The sequence below is a fragment of the Camellia sinensis genome, chromosome 15 (assembly GCF_055761805.1).
Source record: "Camellia sinensis isolate YWXY chromosome 15, ASM5576180v1, whole genome shotgun sequence".
NCBI lineage: Eukaryota > Viridiplantae > Streptophyta > Magnoliopsida > Ericales > Theaceae > Camellia > Camellia sinensis.
In genome coordinates this window covers 145,893,556-145,903,899 of record NC_138975.1, presented here as the reverse complement: position 1 = coordinate 145,903,899, position 10,344 = coordinate 145,893,556, and positions in this window count along the sequence as shown.

Sequence of the window (10,344 nt, the reverse complement as noted above, 5' to 3'; positions counted from 1 at the left end):
TGCCGTTGTGCAGGAGAATCCGTATTGGTGTTCGAGTGTTCGAACCGTAATGCGCAAGAAATGGTTTGGAAACCCCGTATTTACATATCTGCCACTGTGCAGGAGAATCCGAATAGGTGTTCGAGTGTTCGAACCGTAATGCGCAAGAAATGGTATGGAAACCCCGTATTTACATATCTGCCACTGTGCAGGAGAATCCGTATAGGTGTTCGAGTGTTCGAACCGTAATTCGCAGGAAATGGTACGGAAACCCCGTATTTACATATCTGCCACTGTGCAGGAGAATCCGCATAGGTGTTCGAGTGTTCGAACCGTAATGCGCAAGAAATGGTACCGAAACCCCGTATTTACATATCTGCCACTGTGCAGGAGAATCCGGATAGGTGTTCGAGTGTTCGAACCGTAATGCGCAAGAAATGGTACAGAAACCCCGTATTTACATATCTGCCACTGTGCAGGAGAATCCGCATAGGTGTTCGAGTGTTCGAACCGTAATGCGCAAGAAATGGTATGTAAACCCCGTATTTACATATCTGCCACTGTGCAGGAGAATCCGTATAGGTGTTCGAGTGTTCCAACCGTAATGCGCAAGAAATGGTACCAAAACCCCGTATTTACATATCTGCCACTGTGCAGGAGAATCCGCATAGGTGTTCGAGTGTTCGAACCGTAATGCGCAAGAAATGGTATGGAAACCCCGTATTTACATATCTGCCACTGTGCAGGAGAATCCGTATAGGTGTTCGAGTGTTCCAACCGTAATGCGCAAGAAAAGGTACCAAAACCCCGTATTTACATAGCTGCCACTGTGCAGGAGAATCCGTATAGGTGTTCGAGTGTTCGAACCGTAATGCGCAAGAAATGGTATGGAAACCCCGTATTTACATATCTGCCACTGTGCAGGAGAATCCGCATAGGTGTTCGAGTGTTCGAACCGTATTGCGCAAGAAATGGTATTTAAACCCCGTATTTACATATCTGCCACTGTGCAGGAGAATCCGTATAGGTGTTCGAGTGTTCGAACCGTAATGCGCAAGAAATGGTACCGAAACCCCGTATTTACATATCTGCCACTGTGCAGGAGAATCCGTATAGGTGTTCGAGTGTTCGAACCGTAATGCGCAAGAAATGGTACCGAAACCCCGTATTTACATATCTGCCACTGTGCAGGAGAATTCGTATAGGTGTTCGAGTGTTCGAACCGTAATGCGCAAGAAATGGTATGGAAACCCCATATTTACATATCTGCCACTGTGCAGGAGAATCCGTATATGTGTTCGAGTGTTCGAACCGTAGTGCGCAAGAAATGGTACGGAAACCCCGTATTTACATATCTGCCGCTGTGCAGGAGAATCCGTATTGGTGTTCGAGTGTTCGAACCGTAATGCGCAAGAAATGGTTTGGAAACCCCGTATTTACATATCTGCCACTGTGCAGGAGAATCCGAATTGGTGTTCGAGTGTTCGAACCGTAATTCGCAAGAAATGGTACGGAAACCCCGTATTTACATATCTACCACTGTGCAGGAGAATCCGCATAGGTGTTCGAGTGTTCGAACCGTAATGCGCAAGAAATGGTGTGCAAACCCCGTATTTACATATCTGCCACTGTGCAGGAGAATCCGTATAGGTGTTCGAGTGTTCGAACCGTAACGCGCAAGAAATGGTACAGGAACCCCGTATTTACATATCTGCCACTGTGCAGGAGAATCCGCATAGGTGTTCGAGTGTTCGAACCGTAATGCGCAAGAAATGGTACCGAAACCCCGTATTTACATATCTGCCACTATGCATGAGAATTCGTATAGGTGTTCGAGTGTCCGAACCGTAATGCGCAAGAAATGGTATGGAAACCCCGTATTTACATATCTGCCACTGTGCAGGATAATCCGCATAGGTGTTCGAGTGTTCGAACCGTAATGCGCAAGAAATGGTATGGAAACCCCGTATTTACATATCTGCCACTGTGCAGGAGAATCCGTATATGTGTTCGAGTGTTCGAACCGTAATGCGCAAGAAATGGTACGGAAACCCCGTATTTACATATCTGCCGCTGTGCAGGAGAATCCGTATTGGTGTTCGAGTGTTCGAACCGTAATGCGCAAGAAATGGTTTGGAAACCCCGTATTTACATATCTCCCACTGTGCAGGAGAATCCGAATAGGTGTTCGAGTGTTCGAACCGTAATGCGCAAGAAATGGTACGGAAACCCCGTATTTACATATCTGCCACTGTACAGGAGAATCCGTATAGGTGTTCGAGTGTTCGAACCGTAATTCGCAGGAAATGGTACGGAAACCCCGTATTTACATATCTGCCACTGTGCAGGAGAATCCGCATAGGTGTTCGAGTGTTCGAACCGTAATGCGCAAGAAATGGTACCGAAACCCCGTATTTACATATCTGCCACTGTGCAGGAGAATCCGGATAGGTGTTCGATTGTTCGAACCGTAATGCGCAAGAAATGGTACAGAAACCCCGTATTTACATATCTGCCACTGTGCAGGAGAATCCGCATAGGTGTTCGAGTGTTCGAACCGTAATGCGCAAGAAATGGTATGTAAACCCCGTATTTACATATCTGCCACTGTGCAGGAGAATCCGTATAGGTGTTCGAGTGTTCCAACCGTAATGCGCAAGAAATGGTACCAAAACCCCGTATTTACATATCTGCCACTGTGCAGGAGAATCCGCATAGGTGTTTGAGTGTTCGAACCGTAATGCGCAAGAAATGGTATGGAAACCCCGTATTTACATATCTGCCACTGTGCAGGAGAATCCGTATAGGTGTTCGAGTGTTCCAACCGTAATGCGCAAGAAATGATACCAAAACCGCGTATTTACATAGCTGCCACTGTGCAGGAGAATCCGTATAGGTGTTCGAGTGTTCGAACCGTAATGCGCAAGAAATGGTATGGAAACCCCGTATTTACATATCTGCCACTGTGCAGGGGAATCCGCATAGGTGTTCGAGTGTTCGAACCGTATTGCGCAAGAAATGGTATTTAAACCCCGTATTTACATATCTGCCACTGTGCAGGAGAATCCGTATAGGTGTTCGAGTGTTCGAACCGTAATGTGCAAGAAATGGTACCGAAACCCCGTATTTACATATCTGCCACTGTGCAGGAGAATCCGTATAGGTGTTCGAGTTTTCGAACCGTAATGCGCAAGAAATGGTACCGAAACCCCGTATTTACATATCTGCCACTGTGCAGGAGAATTCGTATAGGTGTTCGAGTGTTCGAACCGTAATGCGCAAGAAATGGTATGGAAACCCCGTATTTACATATCTGCCACTGTGCAGGAGAATCCGTATATGTGTTCGAGTGTTCGAACCGTAGTGCGCAAGAAATGGTACGGAAACCCCGTATTTACATATCTGCCGCTGTGCAGGAGAATCCGTATTGGTGTTCGAGTGTTCGAACCGTAATGCGCAAGAAATGGTTTGGAAACCCCGTATTTACATATCTGCCACTGTGCAGGAGAATCCGAATTGGTGTTCGAGTGTTCGAACCGTAATTCGCAAGAAATGGTATGGAAACCCCGTATTTACATATCTACCACTGTGCAGGAGAATCCGCATAGGTGTTCGAGTGTTCGAACCGTAATGCGCAAGAAATGGTATGCAAACCCCGTATTTACATATCTGCCACTGTGCAGGAGAATCCGTATAGGTGTTCGAGTGTTCGAACCGTAATGCGCAAGAAATGGTACAGGAACCCCGTATTTACATATCTGCCACTGTGCAGGAGAATCCGCATAGGTGTTCGAGTGTTCGAACCGTAATGCGCAAGAAATGGTACCGAAACCCCGTATTTACATATCTGCCACTGTGCAGGAGAATTCGTATAGGTGTTCGAGTGTTCGAACCGTAATGCGCAAGAAATGGTATGGAAACCCCGTATTTACATATCTGCCACTGTGCAGGAGAATCCGCATAGGTGTTCGAGTGTTCGAACCGTAATGCACAACAAATGGTATGTAAACCCCGTATTTACATATCTGCCACTGTGCAGGAGAATCCGTATAGGTGTTCGAGTGTTCCAACCGTAATGCGCAAGAAATGGTACCAAAACCCCGTATTTACATATCTTCCACTGTGCAGGAGAATCCGTATAGGTGTTCGAGTGTTCGAACCGTAATGCGCAAGAAATGGCACCGAAACCCCGTATTTACATATCTGCCACTGTGCAGGAGAATCCGTATAGGTGTTCGAGTGTTCGAACCGTAATGCGCAAGAAATGGTATGTAAACCCCGTATTTACATATCTGCCACTGTGCAGGAGAATCCGTACAGGTGTTCGAGTGTTCGAACCGTAATGCGCAAGAAATGGTACAGAAACCCCGTAGTTACATATCTGCCACTGTGCAGGAGAATCCGCATAGGTGTTCGAGTGTTCGAACCGTAATGCGCAAGAAATGGTACCGAAACCCCGTATTTAAATATCTGCCACTGTGCAGGAGAATTCGTATTGGTGTTCGAGTGTTCGAACCGTAATGCGCAAGAAATGGTATGGAAACCCCGTATTTACATATCTGCCACTGTGCAGGAGAATCCGTATATGTGTTCGAGTGTTCGAACCGTAATGCGCAAGAAATGGTACGGAAACCCCGTATTTACATATCTGCCGCTGTGCAGGAGAATCCGTATTGGTGTTCGAGTGTTCGAACCGTAATGCGCAAGAAATGGTTTGGAAACCCCGTATTTACATATCTGCCACTGTGCAGGAGAATCCGAATAGGTGTTCGAGTGTTCGAACCGTAATGCGCAAGAAATGGTATGGAAACCCCGTATTTACATATCTGCCACTGTGCAGGAGAATCCGTATAGGTGTTCGAGTGTTCGAACCGTAATTCGCAGGAAATGGTACGGAAACCCCGTATTTACATATCTGCCACTGTGCAGGAGAATCCGCATAGGTGTTCGAGTGTTCGAACCGTAATGCGCAAGAAATGGTACCGAAACCCCGTATTTACATATCTGCCACTGTGCAGGAGAATCCGGATAGGTGTTCGAGTGTTCGAACCGTAATGCGCAAGAAATGGTACAGAAACCCCGTATTTACATATCTGCCACTGTGCAGGAGAATCCGCATAGGTGTTCGAGTGTTCGAACCGTAATGCGCAAGAAATGGTATGTAAACCCCGTATTTACATATCTGCCACTGTGCAGGAGAATCCGTATAGGTGTTCGAGTGTTCCAACCGTAATGCGCAAGAAATGGTACCAAAACACCGTATTTACATATCTGCCACTGTGCAGGAGAATCCGCATAGGTGTTCGAGTGTTCGAACCGTAATGCGCAAGAAATGGTATGGAAACCCCGTATTTACATATCTGCCACTGTGCAGGAGAATCCGTATAGGTGTTCGAGTGTTCCAACCGTGATGCGCAAGAAATGGTACCAAAACCCCGTATTTACATAGCTGCCACTGTGCAGGAGAATCCGTATAGGTGTTCGAGTGTTCGAACCGTAATGCGCAAGAAATGGTATGGAAACCCCGTATTTACATATCTGCCACTGTGCAGGAGAATCCGCATAGGTGTTCGAGTGTTCGAACCGTATTGCGCAAGAAATGGTATTTAAACCCCGTATTTACATATCTGCCACTATGCAGGAGAATCCGTATAGGTGTTCGAGTGTTCGAACCGTAATGCGCAAGAAATGGTACCGAAACCCCGTATTTACATATCTGCCACTGTGCAGGAGAATCCGTATAGGTGTTCGAGTGTTCGAACCGTAATGCGGAAGAAATGGTACCGAAACCCCGTATTTACATATCTGCCACTGTGCAGGAGAATTCGTATAGGTGTTCGAGTGTTCGAACCGTAATGAGCAAGAAATGGTATGGAAACCCCGTATTTACATATCTGCCACTGTGCAGGAGAATCCGTATATGTGTTCGAGTGTTCGAACCGTAATGCGCAAGAAATGGTACGGAAACCCCGTATTTACATATCTGCCGCTGTGCAGGAGAATCCGTATTGGTGTTCGAGTGTTCGAACCGTAATGCGCAAGAAATGGTTTGGAAACCCCGTATTTACATATCTGCCACTGTGCAGGAGATTCCGAATTGGTGTTCGAGTGTTCGAACCGTAATTCGCAAGAAATGGTACGGAAACCCCGTATTTACATATCTACCACTGTGCAGGAGAATCCGCATAGTTGTTCGAGTGTTCGAACCGAAATGCGCAAGAAATGGCATGCAAACCCCGTATTTACATATCTGCCACTGTGCAGGAGAATCCGTATAGGTGTTCGAGTGTTCAAACCGTAACGCGCAAGAAATGGTACAGGAACCCCGTATTTACATATCTGCCACTTTGCAGGAGAATCCGCATAGGTGTTCGAGTGTTCGAACCGTAATGCGCAAGAAATGGTACCGAAACCCCGTATTTACATATCTGCCACTGTGCAGGAGAATTCGTATAGGTGTTCGAGTGTTCGAACCGTAATGCGCAAGAAATGGTATGGAAACCCCGTATTTACATATCTGCCACTGTGCAGGAGAATCCGCATAGGTGTTCGAGTGTTCGAACCGTAATGCGCAAGAAATGGTATGTAAACCCCATATTTACATATCTGCCACTGTGCAGGAGAATCCGTATAGGTGTTCGAGTGTTCCAACCGTAATGCGCAAGAAATGGTACCAAAACCCCGTATTTACATATCTTCCACTGTGCAGGAGAATCCGTATAGGTGTTCGAGTGTTCGAACCGTAATGCGCAAGAAATGGCACCGAAACCCCGTATTTACATATCTGCCACTGTGCAGGAGAATCCGCATAGGTGTTCGAGTGTTCGAACCGTAATGCGCAAGAAATGGTATGGAAACCCCGTATTTACATATCTGCCACTGTGCAGGAGAATCCGTATAGGTGTTCGAGTGTTCCAACCGTAATGCGCAAGAAATGGTACCAAAACCCCGTATTTACATAGCTGCCACTGTGCAGGAGAATCCGTATAGGTGTTCGAGTGTTCGAACCGTAATGCACAAGAAATGGTATGGAAACCCCGTATTTACATATCTGCCACTGTGCAGGAGAATCCGCATAGGTGTTCGAGTGTTCGAACCGTATTGCGCAAGAAATGGTATTTAAACCCCGTATTTACATATCTGCCACTGTGCAGGAGAATCCGTATAGGTGTTCGAGTGTTCGAACCGTAATGCGCAAGAAATGGTACCGAAACCCCGTATTTACATATCTGCCACTGTGCAGGAGAATCCGGATAGGTGTTCGAGTATTCGAACCGTAATGCGCAAGAAATGGTACAGAAACCCCGTATTTACATATCTGCCACTGTGCAGGAGAATCCGCATAGGTGTTCGAGTGTTCGAACCGTAATGCGCAAGAAATGGTATGTAAACCCCGTATTTACATATCTGCCACTGTGCAGGAGAATCCGTATATGTGTTCGAGTGTTCCAACCGTAATGCGCAAGAAATGGTACCAAAACCCCGTATTTACATATCTGCCACTGTGCAGGAGAATCCGCATAGGTGTTCGAGTGTTCGAACCGTAATGCGCAAGAAATGGTATGGAAACCCCGTATTTACATATCTGCCACTGTGCAGGAGAATCCGTATAGGTGTTCGAGTGTTCCAACCGTGATGCGCAAGAAATGGTACCAAAACCCCGTATTTACATAGCTGCCACTGTGCAGGAGAATCCGTATAGGTGTTCGAGTGTTCGAACCGTAATGCGCAAGAAATGGTATGGAAACCCCGTATTTACATATCTGCCACTGTGCAGGAGAATCCGCATAGGTGTTCGAGTGTTCGAACCGTATTGCGCAAGAAATGGTATTTAAACCCCGTATTTACATATCTGCCACTATGCAGGAGAATCCGTATAGGTGTTCGAGTGTTCGAACCGTAATGCGCAAGAAATGGTACCGAAACCCCGTATTTACATATCTGCCACTGTGCAGGAGAATCCGTATAGGTGTTCGAGTGTTCGAACCGTAATGCGCAAGAAATGGTACCGAAACCCCGTATTTACATATCTGCCACTGTGCAGGAGAATTCGTATAGGTGTTCGAGTGTTCGAACCGTAATGCGCAAGAAATGGTATGGAAACCCCGTATTTACATATCTGCCACTGTGCAGGAGAATCCGTATATGTGTTCGAGTGTTCGAACCGTAATGCGCAAGAAATGGTACGGAAACCCCGTATTTACATATCTGCCGCTGTGCAGGAGAATCCGTATTGGTGTTCGAGTGTTCGAACCGTAATGCGCAAGAAATGGTTTGGAAACCCCGTATTTACATATCTGCCACTGTGCAGGAGATTCCGAATTGGTGTTCGAGTGTTCGAACCGTAATTCGCAAGAAATGGTACGGAAACCCCGTATTTACATATCTACCACTGTGCAGGAGAATCCGCATAGGTGTTCGAGTGTTCGAACCGAAATGCGCAAGAAATGGTATGCAAACCCCGTATTTACATATCTGCCACTGTGCAGGAGAATCCGTATAGGTGTTCGAGTGTTCAAACCGTAACGCGCAAGAAATGGTACAGGAACCCCGTATTTACATATCTGCCACTTTGCAGGAGAATCCGCATAGGTGTTCGAGTGTTCGAACCGTAATGCGCAAGAAATGGTACCGAAACCCCGTATTTACATATCTGCCACTGTGCAGGGGAATTCGTATAGGTGTTCGAGTGTTCGAACCGTAATGCGCAAGAAATGGTATGGAAACCCCGTATTTACATATCTGCCACTGTGCAGGAGAATCCGCATAGGTGTTCGAGTGTTCGAACCGTAATGCGCAAGAAATGGTATGTAAACCCCATATTTACATATCTGCCACTGTGCAGGAGAATCCGTATAGGTGTTCGAGTGTTCCAACCGTAATGCGCAAGAAATGGTACCAAAACCCCGTATTTACATATCTTCCACTGTGCAGGAGAATCCGTATAGGTGTTCGAGTGTTCGAACCGTAATGCGCAAGAAATGGCACCGAAACCCCGTATTTACATATCTGCCACTGTGCAGGAGAATCCGCATAGGTGTTCGAGTGTTCGAACCGTAATGCGCAAGAAATGGTATGGAAACCCCGTATTTACATATCTGCCACTGTGCAGGAGAATCCGTATAGGTGTTCGAGTGTTCCAACCGTAATGCGCAAGAAATGGTACCAAAACCCCGTATTTACATAGCTGCCACTGTGCAGGAGAATCCGTATAGGTGTTCGAGTGTTCGAACCGTAATGCACAAGAAATGGTATGGAAACCCCGTATTTACATATCTGCCACTGTGCAGGAGAATCCGCATAGGTGTTCGAGTGTTCGAACCGTATTGCGCAAGAAATGGTATTTAAACCCCGTATTTACATATCTGCCACTGTGCAGGAGAATCCGTATAGGTGTTCGAGTGTTCGAACCGTAATGCGCAAGAAATGGTACCGAAACCCCGTATTTACATATCTGCCACTGTGCAGGAGAATCCGTATAGGTGTTCGAGTGTTCGAACCGTAATGCGCAAGAAATGGTACCGAAACCCCGTATTTACATATCTGCCACTGTGCAGGAGAATTCGTATAGGTGTTCGAGTGTTCGAACCGTAATGCGCAAGAAATGGTATGGAAACCCCGTATTTATATATCTGCCACTGTGCAGGAGAATCCGTATATGTGTTCGAGTGTTCGAACCGTAATGCGCAAGAAATGGTACGGAAACCCCGTATTTACATATCTGCCACTGTGCAGGAGAATCCGTATAGGTGTTCGAGTGTTCGAACCGTAATGCGCAAGAAATGGTTTGGAAACCCCGTATTTACATATCTGCCACTGTGCAGGAGAATCCGTATAGGTGTTCGAGTGTTCGAACCGTAATGCGCAAGAAATGGTACCGAAACCCCGTATTTACATATCTGCCACTGTGCAGGAGAATCCGTATAGGTGTTCGAGTGTTCGAACCGTAATTCGCAGGAAATGGTACGGAAACCCCGTATTTACATATCTGCCACTGTGCAGGAGAATCCGCATAGGTGTTCGAGTGTTCGAACCGTAATGCGCAAGAAATGGTACCGAAACCCCGTATTTACATATCTGCCACTGTGCAGGAGAATCCGTATAGGTGTTCGAGTGTTCGAACCGTAATGTGCAAGAAATGGTACAGAAACCCCGTATTTACATATCTGCCACTGTGCAGGAGAATCCGCATAGGTGTTCGAGTGTTCGAACCGTAATGCGCAAGAAATGGTATGTAAACCCCGTATTTACATATCTGCCACTGTGCAGGAGAATCCATATAGGTGTTCGAGTGTTCCAACCGTAATGCGCAAGAAATGGTACCAAAACCCCGTATTTACATATCTGCCACTATGCAGGAGAATC